The sequence below is a fragment of the Pleurodeles waltl genome, chromosome 10 (genome assembly GCF_031143425.1).
Source record: "Pleurodeles waltl isolate 20211129_DDA chromosome 10, aPleWal1.hap1.20221129, whole genome shotgun sequence".
NCBI lineage: Eukaryota > Metazoa > Chordata > Amphibia > Caudata > Salamandridae > Pleurodeles > Pleurodeles waltl.
Window position 1 is genome coordinate 640757906 of NC_090449.1, and position 23756 is coordinate 640781661.

Below are 23756 nucleotides of genomic sequence, written 5' to 3' on the forward strand. Positions count from 1 at the left end.
GAAATTAGCCTCTTTCTAACATGGTTCCCCCCACTTTCGGCCTGTTTGTGAGTGTGTATCAGTGTGTTTTTACTGTGTCAGTGGGATCCTGCTAGCCAGGACCCCAGTGCTCATAGATAAAAACCTATATGTCAGTGTGTTTTGCCTGTCTCACTGGGATCCTGCTAGCCAGGACCCCAGTGCTCATAGTTTGTGGCCTAATGTATGTGTTGTCAGTAGTGCTTGACTGTGTCACTGAGGCTCTGATAACCAGAACCATAGTGCTTATGCTCTCTCTGCTTTTAAATTTGTCACTGTCGGCTAGTGACTTCATTTACCAATTTCAATTGACACACTGGACCCCCCCTTATAAGTCCCTAGTAAATGGTACCTAGGTACCCAGGGCATTCGGGTTCCAGGAGATCCATATGGGCTGCAGCATTTCTTTGCCACCCATAGGGAGCTGAGACAAACCCTTGCACAGGCCTGCTATTGCAGCCTGTGTGAAATAACACACACATTATTTCACAGCCATTTTCACTGCACTTAAGTAACTTATAAGTCACCTATCTGTCTAACCTTCACTTGCTGAAGGTTGGGTGCAAAGTTACTAAGTGTGAGGGCACCCTTACTCTAGCAAAGGTGCCCCCACATAGTTCAGGGCCATTTCCTCTGACTTTGTGAGTGCGGGGACACCATTACACGCGTGCACTACAAATAGGTCAATACCTATATGTAGCTTCACAATTGTAACTCTGAATATGGCCATGTAACATGTCTAAGATCATGGAATTGTCCCCCCATTCCAAGTCTGTTATTGGGGATCTAATTCCATGCATCCTAGGGGCTCCACCATGGAACCCCATTACTGCCAAACCAGCTCTCTGAGGCTTGCACTACAGCTACAGCTGCTGCCACCTCACAGACAGGTTTCTGCCCTCCTGGGGTCTGGCCAACCCAGTCCCAGGAAGGCAGGACAAAGCATTTCCTCTGAGAGCAGGGTGTTACACCCTCTCCCTTTGGAAATAGGTGTTACAGGCTGGGGAGGGGTAGCCTCCCCCAGCCTTGGAAATGCTTTTAAGGGCACAAATGGTGCCCTCCTTGCATAAGCCAGTCTACACTGGTTCAGGGACCCTTGCCCCTGCTCTGGAGCAAAACTGGAGTGATCCCTCCCCAGTCCATCACCACCCCAGTGCCCAGAGCTCCTCCAGTGTGTCCCAGACTTCAGCCATCTTGCTTTGCAAGGTGTAGGGGCACTCTGGAGGCCTCTGAGTGGCCAGTGCCAGTAGGTGACGTCAGTTACCTCTCCTGGTAGGTCCATACCTGATAAGGTAGCCAATCCCCCTCTCAGGGCTATTTAGGGTCTCTCCTGTGGGTTCTCTTCAGATTCTGCTTGCAAGTTTCCTTCAGGAATCCTCTGCAACAACTTCAGCTTCATCTGACCTCGGATAAACCGCAGCCTGCTCCAAGAAACGCTGTAACTGCAACAAAGTATACACAAGAGATACTTTTCTTCTGCAACCTCAGCTCCAAGTCAGCAACTGCAACAGTTTCCACGGTGTGCATGCTCTGAGGAATCCCTGTCTTCATCCTGCACCAGGAGGACCAAAGAAATCTCCTGTGGGTGACGGAGTCACTCCCCTGCTCCAGCAGGTACCTTCCAAGACGATGACTGCTACCCTTGGACTCCTCTCACTGTGACGAGCATGCTCCTAAGGACACAGAAGGAGGACATCATTGACATAGACTGTCCTGAGGTCCTGCTGACGCAATTTGGAGGAGGTAAGACCTTGCCTTCCCAGAGAGCGATAGTACACCTGTGTACTGCGTCTTCTTCACCTTCTAAGGCCTCTGTGCCCTCTTTGCAAAATTTCTTCGTGCACAGCCTGGCCCAGGTCCCCAGCACTCCATCCTGCGATGCTCAACTCACTGAGTTGTTCTCCAGCGGCGTGGGACCTTCCTTTGTGGGTTGCATCAACCACGTTTTGTACCTCATTTGTTCCCATGTCCTGGGACCTCTGGGGGTCCTGGCTGGCATCCTGAGGGCTCTCTGAAGTGCTGAGAGCCCCCTCTTCCTCCTCACACAGAGTTGAGACCCCCAGGTCCCTCCTGGGTCCATCCACCGCCATTTTGACTCAAAATGCACTTTTGTTGTAGCCAAGGCTTGTTGGTGACTTCCAACACAAAATTATATCTGCAACGATCTTCTCATCGTGAGACATCCTTTGCATCATGCAGCAACCCACTGGCATCTTCCTAGGGTGCTTCTCTGCAGTCTTTGACAAACCGTGGACTCTTCTTTTGCACCCTCTTCTGGGTTGGCATGGGCTCCTGTCCTCCTGGAACTTCTTTTGACTTCTGGACTTGGTCCCCTTCCTTTGCAGGTCTTCAGGTCCAGGAATCCAGCAGTTTTTCTTTGCAGACCTGGTTGGCTGCTGCAAAATCCCAATCACGAGGTGTAGTGTGTCCTAAGGAAACTTGCAGTACTTTACTCCTGCTTTTCCGGGCTCTGAGGTGGGGTAATTTACTTACCTTTTCTGTATTCTTACTCTCCCAGCAATTCTGCACACACTACACTTGTCTAGGGGGGAATTTGTGATTCGCATTCCACTTTCTTAGTGTATGATTTGTGTTGCCCCTAGACCTATTTTCTCCCAATGCATTCTTTAACATTTTCTACTGTTTGCATTGTTCTATGACAATTAACTTGTCTAATTTTGGTATCTAGTGTATATATTGTGTATAATACTTACCTCCAGAAGGAGTATTGTCTCTAAAATATTTTTGGTACTGTGTCATCCAAATAAATACATTTTTTGGTAAGACTGAGTATTGTCTTTACTTGTGTTTAAGTACTATATAACTATAAGTGGTATTGCAGGAGCTTTGCATGTCTCCTAGTTCAGCCTAAGCTGCTCTGCTATAGCTACCTCTATCAGCCTAAGCTGCTAGAACACTACTACATTTCACTAATAAGGGATAACTGGAACTGGTTTAAGCTGTAAGTACCCAGGGGACATACTACAAACCAGGCCAGCCTCCTACACATGCCCATTATAATGGGATGAAGCTCTTGTGATATCAGTTAACAAATGTGTGCAGCAGACCCCTTCCTTGAACTATTGCCAATGCTTAATTGGTGCTGGTGGTTGCAGGAGGGGCTGACCGCCACAAACGTTTGGGGGCTGGCACTTCTTTTTCTTTAACAAACTTTGAGCCAGAGCAAAAGAGAGAAAAACACAAAAGTGGGAAAGAAGGAGGTAATTAATGACGGAAAATCAGTGCAAAGGGGAGAAAGCAGGAGTGAAAAAGAACCTCCATATGTGAGATAAAGAGGCAATGAGTGGCTGCTGGTGGATTTAGGATGACTGAGGGTAATGAAGAGTGTGCACCCTAGTTATTCAGGAGCCTGACCATCGATAGCACCAACCCTGGACTTCTGAACTGTAGGAGGCTGGCCTGGCTTATAGTTGGTACCTTGTGGTACTTACATCTTGTGCCAGGTCCAGTTATCCCTTATTAGTATACTAGAGGTGTTCTAGCAGCTTAGGCTGATAGAGGTAGCTATAGCAGAGCAGCTCAGGCTGAACTAGGAGACATGCAAAGCTCCTACTATAACACTTATATCATATAGCACTATAGCACAAGAAAACACAATACTCAGAGTTACTAAAAATAAAGGTACTTTATTTTAGTGACAATATGCCAAAATGATCTCAGAGGATATACTCCCTTAGGAGGTAAGTAATATACACCAAATATACACAGAAACCAAAATCAGGTAAGTAAAACACTTAGAAAAGTAGTGCAAACACTGTAGAAGGCAATAGAATGCAATAGGAGACAATAGGCCTAGGGGCAACACAAACCATATACTCCAAAAGTGGAATGCGAACCACGAATGGACCCCAGACCTAGTGTAGTTTGTAGAGGGTCATTGGGAGTGTAAGAAAACACTAAGGGTGTCCAAGATACCCCACCCCAAGACCCTGAAAAGTAGGAGTAAAGTTACCCTACTACCCCAGAAAGACAGTAAAGTCGAGATAGGGGACTCTGCAAAGACAACAACTGACTGCAAAGCACTGAAGACGGATTCCTGGACCTGAGGACCTGCAAAGGAAGGGGACCAAGTCCAAGAGTCACGCAAGTGTCTGGGGGGGCAGGAGCCCACTACTAAACCCCAGATGAAGGTGCAAAAGGGCTGCCTCTGGGTGGAAGAAGCTGACAATTCTGCTACAACAGAAGGTGCCAGGAACTTCTCCTTTGGTCAGAAGAGGTCCCACAGCATGCTCGAGGATGCAGGGTTGTTTCCATGCAGAAAGACCACAAACAAGCCTTGCTAGTTGCAAGAGTCATGGTTAAAGGTTTTGGGTGCTGCCAGGGCCCAGGAATGACCAGGAGGTCGCCCCTTGGAGGAGGAGACAGAGGGGGCACTCAGCAGTAGAGAGAGCCCATGCAGAAGCAGACAGCACCCGCAGAAGCACCTGAACCGGCATTCAGAAAATCTGAGCACGGCGGTCATCTCAGCACAACAAAAGAGGATTCCACGAAGTCGGAGTCCAACTCAGTGAGCTGGGCAATGCAGGACGGAGTGCTGAGGGCCTGGGCTAGGCTGTGCATGAAGGAAGTTTTGCAAAAGTGAACAGAAGCCCTAGCAGATGCAGTTCACGCAGTACATAGGATTACTGTCTGGCGTGGGGAGGCAAGGACTTACCTTCACCAAATTTGAACAGAGGGGCCACTGGACTGTCGGGGACACTTGGACCCAGCTCCTGTGTTCCAGGGACCATGCTCGTCAGGATGAGAGGGGACCCAGAGGACCGGTGATGCAGAAGTTTGGTGCCTGCGTTGGCAGGGGGAAGATTCCATAGACCCACTGGAGATTTCTTCTTGGCTTCCAGTGCAGGGTGAAGGCAGACAGCCCTCAGAGCATTCACCACCAGGAAACAGTCGAGAAAGCCGGCAGGATGAGGCGCTACAATGTTGCTGGTAATCTTCTTGCTACTTTGTTGTGGTTTTGCAGGCACCCTGGAGCAGTCAGCGGTTGATCATTGGCAGAAGTCGAAGAGGGAAGTGCAGAGGAAGTCTGGTGAGCTCTTGCATTCGTTATCTGGTGAGAAACCCACAGGAGAGACCCTAAATAGCCCTCAGAGGAGGATTGGCTACAGAGAGAGGTAAGCACCTATCAGGAGGGGTCCCTGACGTCACCTGTTGGCACTGGCCACTCAGAGGTCTCCATTGTGCCCTCACACCTCTGCATTCAAGGTGGCAGAGGTCTTGGACACACTGGAGGAGCTCTGAGCACCTCCCCTTGGGAGGTGCTGGTCAGGGGAATGGTCCCTACTCTTTTCTTTGTCCAGTTTCGCGCCAGAGCAAGGCTGTGGGGATCCCTGAACCGGTGTAGACTGGCTTATGCAAGGAGGGCATACACCCTTGACTTTAATACCATCTCAGAAAGTGACATTATCATGACCTTTGACCACAGCACTTCATAGAAAGTGATGCCACATGGCCATTAAGGTGCTTATACATTATATCAAGGGAACTTTACCAGAGATCTTATTTCTTAACTCCTTTCTCTTTTTAGTATGGAAAAAAGGCGTTTGAAGAGAATATAGTGCTACAAAGCAATGAATAGTACCGGGAGCCTAAATTATTCATACCACACACAAAGAGCCATGGTTTAATGGTTCACCATACTATATGCCCCAATGGGATTGACATTAATAGAGCATGGGGAGTATTTAAATTCACATGTATACATTGATTCACACCATATATTGAATATGAACTATGCTATTCCTTATTATCAATACATTTTGTTTGCTGATCATTTGTAAAGCACTACCATTTGTGCAATTTCCAGAAATGAGGATTTTTTCACACACATCATTTTTCATGTATTAACAGTAAGAAAACAAAACAGCAACTTGTTCAAAAATGTGTTTGATTTTTTTTATTTAATCAGAAGAATGTGCATTGCATCACTGAATGACTGGTGATCTTTGAAAGTGGCAGGGCGTAATACTTGACCTGAATTTTAACAAGAGTGTGAAGCGAGTGAGCTGGACTTTTTGTAAGGGGTATTTGGACAGGGTAATTCCCCCCAAAAAAGTGTGAAACATAATTGGATCAAATAGTGCATTTAAAACCATGATTATGACATAAATTTGCTAAAATGACATATGTTTTGAAAGGGCAATCATTGAATATTACATGTCCATTCATTATGTGCAAGGCCAATGAAACCTGGCGCTCTCCATGACACAGTTTTTCACAATGTGCAACAAATGCCTCTGTATGTCAAAATTGCTTCTATTATACCAGAGCCAGCATTGTAGCATGGATGCCCCCTCCCTCCCATGTGCCATGGGTGCCTTCTTAGACAAAAAATAACATTCATTATGCCAGTGCCACAATTTTGCCACTAGTGCTGTCCATATACATGGGTGACCCTCAATTGAAAAATTACGCTTTGTATCTTAGGATCAGAATTTTGTCATGGTTGCCCTCCTCACAGTATACCATGGTTGTCCTTCTTAAGTCAGGAATTACCATTAGTCAGAGACAACATTTTACAGTGGGTATCACCATGCCACCAATTTGCTCCATTATGCCAGCAAATGTGTTTTCCCATGTGGGTCCCTATATGCTAAGTATAACTTTAGCAGGCTAGTGCCAGTATCATGTTAAGAATTGTCTGTAGAATGCTAGCACAAATATTTTACCAGGCGTGTCTCTGTAAATCAAGAATTACCTTCAAAATGCCAGGGCCAACTGCAGACTTGCAAGCACAACAACATATAAGCTGTCATACTCACTTACATTCACTCACTCATTCAGGTACATTTTCATTCGGATATACTCATAATTTTCCAACAATCACTTGGACTCACTGATTCTTTTACACCCAGACTCAACCTCACTATGACTCAAACATTCTCAGTCTTTTGCACTCATTCTCACTCACATTCAATCTTTCTCATACTTTATCACTCCGCCAAACTACTTTGAATGCAGTCTTACTCTTGTTCATTTATTCACACTTCTTCCCTTCACTGTGAAGCATTCATTCTCACTTATAGTTATATTGATTCACTGTCATGTACTCCCATTCATGCTCTCTGATAGTCTACACGCTTACTTTTAGTCATTCTCACTAACTCACCCTTATTTCCAGTAGATCTCTCTCACCAATTCTCACTCGTTCGAACTCACTTAATAACTTTCGGTCTCACTCATTCTCACTATCACTCACTCACTCCATCTCACTTTAACACACACTCATGCTCACACATACAAATGCTCTATCTCACACAAATGGAGTCGCACACACTGACACTACATACATTTAAAAGCATTTACCTTTGCCTTTCCGGCTGTCAGCAAATGTCAACCCATGAGGGTGATTATCACTCTGCTCATGGCACTGATCGTGCCATTTCAGAGGCCAGTGGTCTCAGAAAAGCAGTATCAGGGGTAGCAAAGAGCAAGCCAGGTTCATAACTGCTTCCTGAAATCCTCTAGTTGATGCTGATTCGTCCGTTTACCCAAATGTCTGCTCTTCTTTCTATCCTGCCTCCCTCTCGTGCCCTCTATGTTTCTATCTGAGTTTTCACACACCATTCTCTCTTAATCACTGCTGTAAGTGCTGTTTCCTACTCTCCAATTCTCTCTTTGAACTTTGCCTCACCTCTCTCTCACCTATCAACCCTTTCTCTCAAATGTACCTTTTTCTCAAGTTTACCCTCCATACTTCTCTTTCTAGATTGTTTCTTTGTCACACCTGCCTCTTCCTTTATTTCTTTCTCTCTTAGCTGTGTCTTTCTCATTTTTCTGCTTGTCACATTTCTCACCTGTTTTTCTCTCTGCCTCTGTAGTCTCTTTTTTGCAGTTGCTGTTATTTTTCATCTTTCTGTTTTTCTTCCTCTCTTCTAGTCTCTCAGCTAGTCCTGGTTATCTATTAATGCTTCCCTTTTCCTCCCTCTCACCTGACAGTGTATGAGAGAGTAAGAGATATTTAGGCTCCTTTTTTGCCAGTCCTCTCAATAGCAACATTGAATCAATTATGTTGCAACAGTTAGTTTCACTTTGAGGACATGCCTTCAAAACACACTGCTAATGCAGCTCATAACAGGGCCCCTCCTTCAGAATGGTGAAAACATTTTGCTTCCTTGAAGTGTCAGTTTCACTGCTGAGTTTATTTCTGTCAGCCAAAGGTTCCCATTTGCTGAGGTTTCTAAGGTTTAAAAAAGGTTCACAAAAGCACTGTTTAACTTTTGTTCCTGACTAATGGCCTTTTATGCCAGGGAACGCAATGCCTTTGCCAGGGGTCACAAGGGGCAATTCAGGGGTCGCAGGCACGACAGCTGGCGACCCCCAAAATATGCCTTTATGTGCAATACAGTGTAATATGCCCTTCTCTAACCTGAATGGTAAATGCCACTTACCGCCATGCTGACTGCCGCCAACGTACCACTGCCGCGGCAGAAATCAGTTTACCATATTATGACACACACACACCAATCCGTCACTATTCAGCCACAGACACAACTCCGCCACACCAAAGGTCAGTGATAAACTGTCCGTATCAAAACCCACACCGTCACGTCAACAGAACTACGCCCATCACATTAAGACTCACAAATCACCACAGCGGACATTCAATGGCGGTAAACCATTGGCGGTACATACCGCTGTGCTCAAAATACACACTCTTACAAAACAGCACCACTTTGGACAATTCAAACTACACACACCTGACAACCATACACACACCACACCCACACCACTATAAAACACACACCCACATTACCCACAACCCTTTACCATTACAAACAATTGCGTCAAGATAGACATCATGACCACAGACAAGACCAGTGCCACACACCACCATCACCTATACACCACTCATGCACCTCACAACACACACCCCAACACATCACCCTACACACCCTCACCAACACTACTCACACAACACCCATGGCGCCACAACGACCCCCCAGATTCTCTGAGGAGGAGCTAAGGGTCATGGTGGAGGAAATCATCTGGGCAGAGCCACAGCTATTTGGAGCACAGGTGCAGCAGATATCCATTGCTAGGAAGATGGAGCTATGGCGGAGGATCGTGGACAGGGTCAATGCCGTGGGACAGCACCCCAGAACAAGGGAAAACATCAGGAAGAGGTGGAAACGACCTATGGGGGAAGGTGTGTTCCATTGCAGCAAGACACCAACTAGCTGTACAGAGGACTGGCGGTGGACCCCCACCTCCTCCCCCACAACTAACAACATGGGAGGCGCAAGTCTTGGCAATCATGCATCCTGTGGACCTGGCAGGAGTAGTAGGAGGACTGGACTCTGGTAAGTCAAATCTTTACTACTATCACCCCTCTACCTGCATGCCATCACATACCCCCACCCTCACTCTCATCACTCCACTCCTTCCCACACACCCTACCATCACATCTCACTCATCCCAATGCCAAGCCCTGCATGCTCTACCAATGCATTGACACCCCTCACAGCCCTGCATGGACACCTATCTCTAAAGCATGCACACTGCAGAGAATCACCTAGCCCACCACATACCAACTCACAAAAGTTAAAGCTGCCAGGCCAAATACATCCAAACAGGACAACCCTCTTTATTTTATTTTAATTATTATTATTATTATTATTATTATTATTTTTTTTTAAGGCAATATGTCGCACACAGAAATAATAACACTGCATTTACATCCCCAAAGGTATCCCAGTCAATGTCACCGGAGAACAGGTGCCAGCACTATCCAGTCCCCCCACAGAAGAGGCCCACAATGATGACAGCAGCTCTGGTCACCTGGATCTGGATGACCAACCTCGCCCATCAGGGACCTCCGGACACTCAGTTACCCATGCACAGTCACACACCACCACAGAACCTCCCACATCAGGAAACACCACCACACCACCCACCCAGCGTACCCATACCTCTGTCCCCAGGGCACGTCAATCAGCAGTGTGTCCACCACTAAATGTACCCCAGGGCACACCAGGTACCCAAGACAATCAGGGACCTGGGGTCAGTGGCAGTGGGCACACGGTTCAGGGGACAGAGGCACAGGACATCTGGGAAGCTGGGAGGACTGCTGTGCGCCAGAGGGAGGACAGGCCCAGGGAACTGACTCTCCAGGAGGCACTCACCGAGATCTTGGGAGCATACAAACATTCCCGGGATACGCTGGGCCAGATCCTGGACAACGTGCAGGAGAACAGGCAGCTGCAGAAGGGACGGTACCAGAGGATCAGGGAGGGCTTGATGGCCATTAACAACACCCTAGTCTCCATAGCAGGGGTGCTGGCAGACATGGCCAACATTATGAGGGAGGCAGTCTTATAACAGCGGGCCCCTGCCACTAGCCAGACATCTGAACAACCTTCCACCTCCGCTGCCGCTAGTGGACAGGAGGCCCTGCCATGGGACTCACAGGCCACCAGCACCCCTTCCCATTCAGAAGGAGAACCACCCCGCAAATGTTCCCTGCGATCCTGGCATAAAGCCAGACACTATTGCCAAGACCCCGCCAGGAAATCAGACTCTCCTGATTGTCACCCTTGTGTCCCACTCTGTCACCCTGTCCACCTTGAACTGCCATTGCTCTCCTTCCTTTTCACCCTTGGACAATACACCTGTGCTACAAATAGACCAGAACAATACCCTGGACTTTCCTCCATCATCACCCCAGCCCATTGCACTTCCCCCTTTTCTTCTTAGCACTGCAATAAACACACTTTGAACAAATACAAGTATGGAGTATGTCAAATGATTTGAGTATGAATTTGTGTAACAAGGTTCAAAATTGCAAATTAACTGTACAGTAAGGTGCACATAGGATAGACCTGTATTGGCTGCAGTGAACACACCAGAAGCGATAGTGGAGCACCAACATCTGCAAAAAGAGTTGCCAAAGGGTACAGTGAGTGGGCATAGAAGTGGGAAATAACAGCCGGCCAGTGACAAGGTTAAACAAAAAAATTACAATGAAATGTGAAGTACCACTGTCTTACCTGTGTGTCATTGGAAATATTGTAGAATCACTGCAGTTCTGTTGTCCTCATCCTCTACCTCCTCATCATCACTGTCCATAGGGTCCACTGCTGCCAAACAGACATCTCCACCCTCCTCCTCCTGCAGAAAAGGCACATGGGGTCTCAAGGCAAGGTTATGCAACACACAGCATGCCACGATTATCTGGCAGACCTTCTTGGGTGAGTAGCACAGGGATCCACCTGTTAAATGGAGGCACCAAAACTTGGCCTTCAGGAGGCTAAGTGTACGTTCAATTATCCTACTTGTTCACCCATGTGCCTCATTGTAACGTTCCTCTGCCCTCGTCCTGGGATTCCTCATAGGGGTCAGTAGCCATGATAGGTTGTGGTAACCAGAGTCACCTGCAAATATGGAGGGACAACATTTAGCCACACACTATCCCTTATGACCCACACCATACCCATCCACCAACATCCACTTGGTGGGAACCAGGGCTCATCTATTAGCCACACACACAGTGCCTCTGTAGTTGGCCAATCACAATTGGGATGCTGCTATTCCTCAGGATAAAGGCATCATGCACAGGCCCAGGATACTTCACATTGACATGGGAGATGTACTGGTCACGAGGCACACCATCTGAACATTCAGGGAATTAAAACTCTTCGATTTTTGAAGACCTGTTCGTTTTGACAGGGGTACAAATGCAATATGTGTACCATCAATCGCCCCAATTATGTTGGGGATATGTCCCATTGCATAGAAGTCAGCCTTCACTGTGGCCAAATCTTCCACCTGGAGAAATACAATGTAGCTGCACATGTGCTTTATCAGGGCAGACAACACTCTTGTCAGCACTATTGAGAACATTGGCTGTGACATTCCTGCTGCCAAGCCCACTGTCACTTGGAAAGAACCAGTTGCCAAGAAATGGAACACAGATAGCACTTGCACAAGAGGGGGGTCCCAGTGGGGTGACGGATAGCAGATATCAGGTCAGGCTCCAGTTGGGCACATTGCTCCGTGATTGTGGCCCTGTCTAGTCTGTAGGTGAGGATAATGTGCCTGTCCTCCATTGTTGCCAAGTCTACCAGTGGTCTGTACGCGGGGGTATGTCTCCATCTCCTGTTCATCTGCAGCGGTTGCAATCTATGGGGCAAAAGAGTGAGGAGCCAGTCATAAACTGTACATTGTAGTCACAAAAGTAAAATGCATGTTCTTATTTTGCAATGTATATGTGGCATTTGTCCTGTTTGTACAATTGTGAACTGTTACGCAGTTATAATCCAGGGCTTGCTCCCCCACTGAAATGGCTTCCCCCTGTCCTGTGTGGAGGGACAGGTGGAATTGAGGTAATTCTGCTGACGTTGAGTGCCATCGTTGGAGGTGGCTGGGAACTGCCGTGCAACTCCTCATTTGATAATATTGGGCCCTATGGGGTACAGTGGCCAATGGTGATGTATGCCGGCGGTGACTGTATGCACCGCTGCGGAGGTCATCACCATTTTCTATTTGTACACTCAATTGCTACCTGACCTTCAACAGGAGAGAACCTACACTGCATGTGCTGCTGTGACCTGTGTCTGGAACCTACCATGGCCTGTGTGACTGGGGAAAGGGCCCCTGCCTTCACCTCGGCGGAGTTAGAAAGACTTGTGGATGGGCTCCTCCAGACCAACAGGTGAGTACACTGTGAGCACGATGCATGAGGCATGAATGCATGGAGTGGTGTGTGTGAAGGCCTCGTGTAGGGTGGGGTTGATGGATGTCCCCTGGGCGATGTGCAGCTTGTGTGCTGGGCCATGTCTGTGCAAACGGGTATGGGAAGGGGTATGGTGGGCTACGAGTGTAACAGGCAGGACGGTCTGACTAATAACTTTCCCTGTGTGTATTTCCTCTGCAGGTCACCACCCATCAAAAGAAGGGTATATGGCGTGCCATTGCCAGGGACGTGCCAACCCTGGAGGTCTACGGCAGGTGGAGCACCCACTGTCAGAAACGGTGGGAGAACCAGAGACGATGGTCAGGGAAGACGGCGGAGGCCCAGCTGGGGATGGCCTCTCAACGAGGATGGGGTGCCTGTCAAACCCTGACACCCCTGATGGCCCGCATACTGGTGGTGCCCTATCTGGAGCTGGATGGGCGCCTGAGGGCATCAGAGCAGCCACAATGGGGTGAGTACAGTTGCCATCATTACAACGTACGCATGGTAGGGTGGCATCTGGGTGGGGGATGTGTGTCTGTGGGTGCCCCTATGCCAGGCCTGACATTGCAGAGTAGTTCCCATGTTGGGCATGGTTCTGATGTGATATTCCTCCTACCTAGCTAGTAGGCATCCACTTCTGGGCAGGGCTGTGTGGGTCCCAGGTGTGCTGCAGTTGGCAGTATGTGTCCCTCCCTATGCCCTGGTGACTAGCATTGTTACTGGTAGTGCACTGCATAGTGCGTAGGGCTGTTCCCTGTGTCTGAGTGTGCTGTGTACGCCAACAGTGGTGTTGGTGCAGCCATTGATCAAGTGTTTCCTTTGTCTCTTCACCCCTTTTTTGTTTTGTCATCCTGTCCTTATGTGCATTAGCATCATCTGGCGGAGGAGCAGAGGCAACAGGACCCAGAAAGTCTGCCGATGGTGAGGGCACAAGTCGGACAGAGGGCGAGGGGAGTACCACAGAGGAGGGGACAGTTTGGACCCAAATACCTCCTCTGATGGAAGCTCCCTGGTGGTGGTGGACACCTCTGTGCCCACCCCAGCTACAGGTACAGAGCCACCTCTGTACCAGCACTGCCCTCCATACAGCCCCTCAGCGATTTTCCTGTGCCTGCTCACCCAGGAGGATGGGCATCTTCTTCGCCCCAGGCACCTCAGGCCCTGCTCCAGTTAGCCCTGCTGCCTTGAGTGAGGAGGCTTTTGACCTCCTGAGATCCATCTCTGTTTGGCAGTCAACCATTGTGAATGCCATCCAGGGGCTGGCAGCCCAAATGCAACAAACCAATGCATTTCTGGAGGGCATTCACACTGGCTTGGTGGCCCAACAGAGATCAATCCAGGCTCTCACCTCCTCTCTGATGCAGCCATTGTCCCTGTTTCTACCCTCCCCCCTCCAACTTCGTCTACCCAATCCCATTCCCCTCAATCCCAACCTATCCCAAGCATACAGGCAGACCAGCATGCACACAAGACAACACACAAGAGTGGTTCAGGCAAACACCAGCACCACACTTCATCCCACAGGCAGTCACGCAAACACCATCCAGATGCAGACATACCAACATCCACTGCCTCCACTGTGTCCTCCTCCTCCTCCCCCACCTCTCTCCCAGTTCTGTCTACTCTCACACCTGCATGCACTGCATCCTCATCCACTACCGCCATCACCAGCACACCTTGCAGAACACACACCTCACTGGCAGACACCACCCCAACAACCATGCACACATCCCCTGTGTCCTCTCCCACTGTGCCTGTGCCCCCCCACCCAAGGTACACAAACGCAAGCACTCAGACACCCAACAGCCATCCACCTCCCAACAGCATCCAGCCCATGCCCCCGCACCCAAACACAGCAGACAGACACCTCCTACACCTACTCCCTCTTCCCCCACTCCCAAACCTTCTCCCTCTTCCCTCCCCAATGTCCCAAAGAAGTTATTCCTCTCCACCATTGACCTCTCCCCTACTCCTCCCCCTGTCCTTCACTTCTGGCCAGGGTGGATAAAACCCAAGCAAGCACCTCAGTTACCCAGTCCACGGGCCCAGTAGTGTCCACAGCAACTTGTGGTGGGAAAGGATCCAGGGCACCAGGCACTCTCATGGAAAGGGTGCCTGCCCTAAGCGCTGCACAAAAGGGCAAGGAGCCATCCCCAGCTGCTGCCAGGAAGGGCAAGGGGCCTGCACCAGCTGCTGCCCTGAAGAGCAAGGAGCCATCCCCAGCTGCTTCCAGGAAGGGGAGGGGCCTGCACCAGCAGACAGGAAGGACAAGGGGCCTGGTACAGGGACTCAGTCGGAGCCCCCACCACCAACCATGGTTGTGCAGCCGTCCGAGGCTGCAGGGGATGAGCAGGAGCTTCCCCCCCAACACCACCACCACCGGCACCGCCACCACCAGTGGGCAGCCGTCTGAGGCTGCAGGGGCCCGGCTGGAGCTTCCCCCCACCAGCAGCAGCAGCAGCACCAGTGGGCAGCCATCCGAGGCTGCAGGGGATGGGCTGGGGCTTCCCCCACCACCACCACCAGCAGCACCAGTGCCACCACCAGTTGGCAGCCGTCCGAGGCTGCAGGGGATGGGCTGGAGCTTCCCCCCACCACCAGCAGCAGCACCAGTGGGCAGCTGTCCTAGACTTCAGGGGATGGGGAGGTTCTTCCCCCCACCACTACCAGCAGCAGCAGCTCCACCACCACTGAGCAGCCGTAACCGACGGCAGACAGTCTGTAGTCCTGCCTCCATGGGCTGTTGTGTGGCCTGCACCCTGCAAATCCTGTGGGTATGAAACCGAGCTGAAAGACTGTGACCTTGCACTCCCGAAGATCTGAATCACAGGACACGATTCCCCCTCCTGAACCAGTGGGTATGGCACTCACTCACGCTATCCTCAGCAGGATCTGAAGCACAGGGCACAATGCCCCCTCCAGAACCAGTGGGTATGGCACTCACTCACACCATCCTCAGCAGGATCTTAAGCACAGGGCATGATGCCCCCTCAAGAACCAGTGGGCAAGTCACCCACTTGGGAGACTGTGGCCTACCACTTCCCAGAGCCAAGAACAGGGCATGTTGCCCCCTCCAGAACCAGTGGGCAAGTCCTCCACTTGAGAGACTGTGGCCTTGCACACCCCAGGACAAAGAGCAATGGACATGTTGCCCCCTCCAGGACCAGTGGTGTTGTTCCATCTGCCGGCTGAGGTGCCCCCCGTTCCCTGTCCCCCTGAGGTGCCTGCCTATTTTCAAACGGATGCACCTGTAGTGTTTTCTCCATGTTTTTGCAGGAGACAAGTGGGGCCTTGGACTTTGTCATGTGGCCCACGCACATTGAGGACTGGGCAGTGTCCCTTGATTTGTACATATGTATATACTTTTAGATTGGATGTACGTATTTTTGATGTATTTATGTTATTACACTGACTTTCATCTGTTAGTGTTATCCTTGCATTATTCCTGAGGAGTACGGGGTATATATGTTTTCTTACTGCATCTGATTGTGTGTATGGTGTTGAGGGTGGGGGGTGTGTGCATGGTGTGTGTGTCACTCTCTTTATCCTCCCCCTTCCCCTGTGTGCTAAGAGGCAGTACTCACTGTAGTCATCTTCACCGTTGTTGGTGTTCGTGGTGGAGCAGGACGTACAAGATCATTGGGAAGATCTGCAGCTCTGGCTCAATGGTGGCGTGGTTGTTCCCTGTGTCTCCAAAGGTGAGTTGTTTCACTTCTGCAAGGCTTTTGATGTCATTGTTACCACCCCGGAAAAGGTGGTGGATTGGATTGTCATTATACAGTGGGTGGAACATTGTCTTCCACCTGGCTGTAGGCGGCTACTGCAGTGGTGGCTGTTGTTTCCGCCCTGGCGGTCGGTGTGGTAAAGTGGCTGTCTATCTGAGATCTATCTGCCATGGTCATAATTTGGTGGTATTTACCGCCAGCCTGTTGGCTGTATTACCGCCACTTTATCACTGACCGCCAGGTTTGTAATGAGGGCTGTAATGTCGTAGGTAAATTGTGACACTAAATAGATAAAATCGGATTTGCAATTTGTGGAATCAGGCCATCACACTTACAAATACACATTTACAAATTCAGAAGGTTTGACCTTGCCTCATCCTTCTTTAAAATGTGTATCAGCAAAGATTTACCTCTCCTGGGTTTCAGAGAAGGAGAGTTGACTAAGTATGTGTACTAGCATACGCATGTGTTACATATGTTGACTTTCACTGATTTTTTCTTCTCTGTGAGGATCTGTGAAGGACTCAAAAACAGTGACTGGGGAATACACAACATGTGTCCATGACACAACACAGTAATGTGGATTAATTACCCGTGTTGGAGCGGGGATGTTTATCTCTCAATCTTCGGGTGTAGTCATTAAAAAATTCCCGCCACTGGTCACACGGACCTTTGCTCATGACCTAAGAGAGTTTAAAAGGATCAACCATTCACATCAAACTTTCAGTATCACCAATTAATTTGACATCTGTAAAGTCAGTAAAGAGAAATTGTGTGAGTTGAAGGGTTTTATTAACAATGTAGTGAATTTAATCTTATTTAGGAATTTTCTTCTTTAGTCATTGTTCTTACAAGTTCAAATAATTCATTAGATGATATTTCAAAGCAAGATAAGAAATAACATTAGTGAAAATTATATTCAAAACAGTAATAATGCAAGAAGAGTGTTCCATTAAGAAATGTCTGTAATCTAAATTCAAATTGAGAATAAGGTGTCAGTTCTGAAACCCCTGAAAAGTTCTGATGGGAGAATAAAATGAATAAGCATGAAGCCTTTGAACTTCAAATAAAAGAAAATTTTAAGCTGGAAGGTATTCTCAGCTGCAAATCAGCAGACATCTAGTACATGGGAATAGGCTCAAAAAGTAATCCCTCATGGTCTCAAGAAACCCAGGAAAGGATCTCCAGAATGTCACGACCTACTCTAGGATGCAATCAATATAAATGCAGTGAATTATGAACTGAAGCAAGTATCACTTTCTCCATTCACAGCATCCACTAGGAATCCAATAAACTCTCTGGAGTAGGTAAACTCCCCAGTTTTTCACTTCTTCACAAAGGGCCACAGATACAAGCCCTTGAAAAAGATAACTCGTCTACGTTGTGCGGTTCAGACAGTTCTTCTAATTAATCATCCTGTTGTCTCCTCAGCTCCTGGCAAGAACCTCACAATCAGTTGTCTAATACAAAACAAATGCCCATTAAATAACTAATAAATGACTTCTGGAAAGTTACAGCATCTGCAGTGGAATTTATCATAGATGTTTGCAATTTTTTATCTAAATGTGTTTTTATTTACAACATCAAAAAATTCACTTTATCACCCCTGATAGTAACGTGCCAATGCAATAACATGCATCATTGGTATTCGGCAGCACATGTATCAGGCACATTTGCCTGACCCCTTAAAGTACATGCATCAGTGCAATAAAGACAACAGACAGTACCAAGCATTAACAGTTTACTTAGTAACAAGCTTTGATGCATAATTCAGTAGCATTCATGGCCCTACAATAATGACACCATACAGTAAAACATATTAATGACGCCTTGCAAGGAGCTTCAAGTGTCTCATTATTAAGAATGTATAGCCCTAGAAAATGCCAAGCTTTAATGGTACCACATCACATTAGAAGCCACATGCAGTAGTAGGTGTGAGTGATCCAAGCAGTAATGACTATTCGAAGACCCACATTGTAACAGACATTAATAATCTCTATTACACACAAGAATACACGTTAATGGTCATGTATTAGCAAGCATTATTGACCCCAAACAACAATAACCTTCTATAGTTGCCCAAGACAGTAACTGAATAAACAGTATCACGTCACCAGATCTATGACTGCTTGAGTCAGGAACAAAGATTCTATTAAAATGTGTAATGCTTTATTTCTGGTCCATGTTAATTAGGACCTTTGAATTGAAATACATGTTCGTTTCATTCTCTTAAATAATGTGCCCAATCTATCTTATTAAAATCATCCATCTTTGATCAAGGTTAAAAGAACATCGTTACCCCATCATGTAGGTATTAAATATTGCAGAACATCAAGCACACTAATGTGCAAAATTTGTTCTGACACATGAATCCTTTTAAATGCCAGTTAAATATTTTACAGTTTGTACGCTTATTAAATATTCACCGCATTTTTTTTAAACATCAGCTTCATTTCCAAACTTGTTTCTGACAGAAATGGGGTCTTTGGTTTGCAGTCAGGTTACCCCCTGTCTAAGCAAGGACCCTCACTCCTGTCAGGGTAAGTCACACACAATCCAAAATATCCTGTGCCCACCCTCTGGTAGCTTGGCACTCAGCAGTCAGGCTTAACTTAGAAGGCAATGTGTAAAGTATTTGTGCAATAAATCTTGCAATAGCACGTGAAAATACCACAGAAAGACACCACACAGGTTTAGAAAAATATGAGTTATTTTGATCTGCGGCTGAAAAATTGACGCACCACCGGCTTCGTTGCTGAAAATCTATGCTCACCTGCAACGCGACCAGAAGATCGATGCCCGCAGCTGGAGAAACGACGCACAGCATTGCTGATGGAGATCGCAACCAACACTGCAGGGTTTTCTGATCATGCAACTATCACTGAGGGGCATATTTATACTCCGTTTGCGCCGAATGTGCGTCAAAAATTTTGACGCACAATCAGCGCAAACGTTGCCCCATATTTTAACCCTGACGTCCGAGGCCACGCACGCGAAAAATCTGCAGTGTGCGCTATTTTCTGGAAGCGGCAACCCGCCCTGTGTTAATGATATGCAGGGTAGGCGTTCCCGTCCAAAAAACGACGCACACGGCCGCGCGTCGTATTTATGCTTCCGGGCAAAAAGGACTCCCGGCCGGTAGGCGGAGCAAAAAAATGACGCAAAGCCCGATGTGCGTAAAAATTTCACGCCTGGGTCAGGGCAGGCGTTAAAATGGGGCAAACACACCTGTATTTAATCAGAACACACAGAACAAACAGCAGAGCAGCAGAGCAGCAACAGGGAGACATGGAGGTGATTTTTCTTCAGCGTGCACGTAGACGCAGAGCCCTGCAGCAACAACAGCAGCCACAACAACAACAGCAGGGACCCCAAAGACAGCGCAGAAGGCAGGAGAGGATATTCCACCCAAGAACAACCCTGCATGGCCTCAGGGAACACGACATCATCCAGAGGTACCGGTTGAACTGGCAGGCCATTCAGCAGCTGCTGAGAAATATTGAACAGCAGTTGGCCCCCACTTTGGTGACACCCCACACCATCCCAAAAGAAACAAAGCAGCTTGCCGTACTTCACCTGCTGGCAAGTGGCTCGTTTCAGACAACTGGTGCCCTGGTTGGTGGAATATCACAACCATCATTCTCTGCATTCCTGCCAAAAGTACTGGATGCCATCATTCGCCTGACACCCCGCCACATCTGCTTCCCTAACACACTGCAGAAGCAGCAGGAAACTAAACAGGGGTTCTACGCCATCAGTGGCTTCCCACACGTCCTTGGTGTAATCGACTGCACACATGTACGCCTTGTGCCACCTGCTGCAACAGAAAACCTCTACCGCAACAGGAAGCACACACATTCAATCACATGCAGGCCATAGTCGATCACCAAGGACTGATCAGCAACATTGTGGCTAAATATCCTGGGAGTGTACATGACGCATTCATCTTCCGTCACAGCACCATCAACCAACACTTCCAGGATGGACGGTATGGCAATGGACTACTCGATGGTAAGGACAAAAATCAAACTCATATACACACTGCACAGCAACCCTCTAGGAGAAACAACACATACACCACATTAGCAACACCTAGCCAGGAACACACTGAGGTCCTCACATCACTAGCCATGTGTCATAAGTCACCATTGAACCTGTCGAACATTGGAATGTACTCCACAGCTTAATGTGAAGACATTAATGAGTGTGGTTGCCTAAATGTCACCTTGCAAATTGGAAGTGTCACAATAACCTGTACATTAACACATTGCATAAGTCTTAAGGTATGGGATGTCCAGGGTACTTTCATATGAACGTCTTAATTACACTTTCATGTTTTAACTCTGCATGGAACTATCATCTCACCCCCAGTGAAGACACACGGACACGTGTATCACAAGTCACAATGCAAGGGAGGGCACACTGTTATGAAAATCAAAATACAGACTGCTGACAAACGGTTAGCTAACAAACACTTGCTCAGCCAAGGAAAAAACTCAATGCAAAACTTTTACCCTACAAGTATAGGTTGTCACATTAGTACACAAAAGAGTCACAGACAACACAAGACAACTACTCCAATCAAAGGTCTGTACAAGAGTGCTTTCTACATCTAATTGATCCCATTCTGTGTTTCTATTTCAGCTGATCAGGGGTATGGCATCCAGCCTTGGCTAATGACACCATTTGGGAACACCACTACTGCTGCAGAGCGGGCATACAACGACGCCCATAAGAGGACACGCAGCATTGTTGAGCGGACCTTTAAGATCCTAAAGTCAAGGTTCCGCTGCCTTGACATCACAGGCGGTAGCCTACTCTATTCCCCAGAGATGGTCTGTAGAATCATACTCACTTGTGCCATATTGCACAACATTTGTGTAAAAAGGAACATTCCCCTCCTTGAACCAGACCCAGACATGCCTGAAGATGACGAAGAGGAGGATGCTGGCCTACAACAGGAGGGGGAACAACCAAACACGGCAGCAGGAGTGCGTAGGCGCCAACAGCTTGTAAATCATTTTTTTTCATAATTTCTTATATCAACACTTATTGCACAATTGTAAATAAACACAGATAACAAACACCACATCATGCTTTGGCCTATTCATTTCTGCCCACCTTTAGTTCGAAATTGCTGAAGAAGAATGTCGTCTCATTGAGCAATAATGACATAACACTCATCACACAAAAAATATACACCACAAATGTCTGCACAGAGGGTAGGATGTTACATGATACATTACCATCCACAGAGGCCAACAGGAGAACAAATGTGGCAATGACATATGCCTGATCCAGACACCTGAGACAGTCTCTCACTCAGCCCAAAAATGTAGATCATTTGAAAGTCTCATTACACGTGTTCAGTGACAGGGTGGGACCATCCATGTGTACGTGACCATGTCCTCAATGGCTCCTCTCAATTTTTGATATAAACAATACCCAATTGGAACAACATTAGCTGCCACTAACTCATGAGGAGACCTTGAAGTTACAGTGACAACATACACCCAGACAGGTGATAGTGGATCCACATTCGCACACACATATAAACATATGTCATCCAATCAACCAAATATTTGCAAGCAGCCCATCACAGTAGTGTCCCAGTTCGAAACTAGCAGGAAGAATGTAACATGCCACTGAACCAGGTAATGCATAAAGGGCCACATACATCAACAACCTATTTGTCATCAGCACATGAGGAACGCTGAGATTTAGCAAACATAGTCAGTGCAAAATGGTATGTCAGATTGCTCCAAATAATCAATAGGGCAAACGTCAAATGGGCTAATGAGATGAATGAATGGCTAACAGTGATTCATACCCTATGGCCTTCCATTAGCCTGCTGCTGCAGGTTTTGCATAACAGAATAAATGAAAGCCATGGATAAATTAGCAAATCTGGAAAGGCAAACCCTAGGGTGCTGGGGGCCTAAGTCCACCTCTACCGCCCCCCAAATATACAAGAATCATGTACTTGTGAACTAAACACATGCATAAGGCGCATGTGTGGCCTACATGTCAAAAGTCAAACACAAATCAGATACACAAAATCATAATAGGACATGGTTAGCCCCATAAAAAGTGTAAGTGACTATTGCACTCCCTGTTTGGACTATAGATAAATGCATTACCATGATAAATGTGGACACATTTTTGAGAAGGAATACATCATGGTATCCCATTCCTCATTTCAAAATAGCCATCAGCAATTACCCAAAATATGTGTACAAATATGGTTAATACACTTTTTGAGGTATCATAAATATTACAGTGTGAATGCCTTCTATACATCCAATAAGGGACATGTGTCATAGCTAACCACAAATGTGTATCACATAGCACCGTTTGGTCATGACAAAGTTCCTTCCTCAACTTTAAAAAATGAAGACATAATTAAAAAATGCGTCAAATTTCCACGCATACAGCATGGGCGTCATAATTTTTTCACGTACAGGAGTGCACAGAATGCAGAGTCAAAAAATATGATATGAACAATAATAAATTAATAAGGTACATGACATGTCCACCATAATGTCCATGTAGCGTCAAATTTCCACACATACAGCATGGGCGTCATAATTTTTTCACGTACAGGAGTGCACAGAATGCAGAGTCAAAAAATATGCAGCATGGGCGTCATAATTTTTTCACGTACAGGAGTGCACAGAATGCAGAGTCAAAAAATATGATATGAAAAATAATAAATTAATAAGGTACATGACATGTCCACCATAATGTCCATGTAGCGTCAAATTTCCACGCATACAGCATGGGCGTCATAATTTTTTCACGTACAGGAGTGCACAGAATGCAGAGTCAACAAATATGAAATGAAAAATAATAAATTAATAAGGTACATGACATGTCCACCATATTGTCCATGTAGCGTCAAATTTCCACGCATACAGCATGGGCGTCAAAATTCTTTCACGTACAGGAGTGCACAGAATGCAGAGTCAAAAAATATGATATGAAAAATAATAAATTAATAAGGTACATGACATGTCCACCATAATGTCCATGTAGCGTCAAATTTCCACGCATACAGCATGGGCGTCATAATTTTTTCACGTACAGGAGTGCACAGAATGCAGAGTCAACAAATATGAAATGAAAAATAATAAATTAATAAGGTACATGACATGTCCACCATATTGTCCATGTAGCGTCAAATTTCCACGCATACAGCATGGGCGTCATAATTTTTTCACGTACAGGAGTGCACAGAATGCAGAGTCAAAAAATATGATATGAAAAATAATAAATTAATAAGGTACATGACATGTCCACCATAATGTCCATGTAGC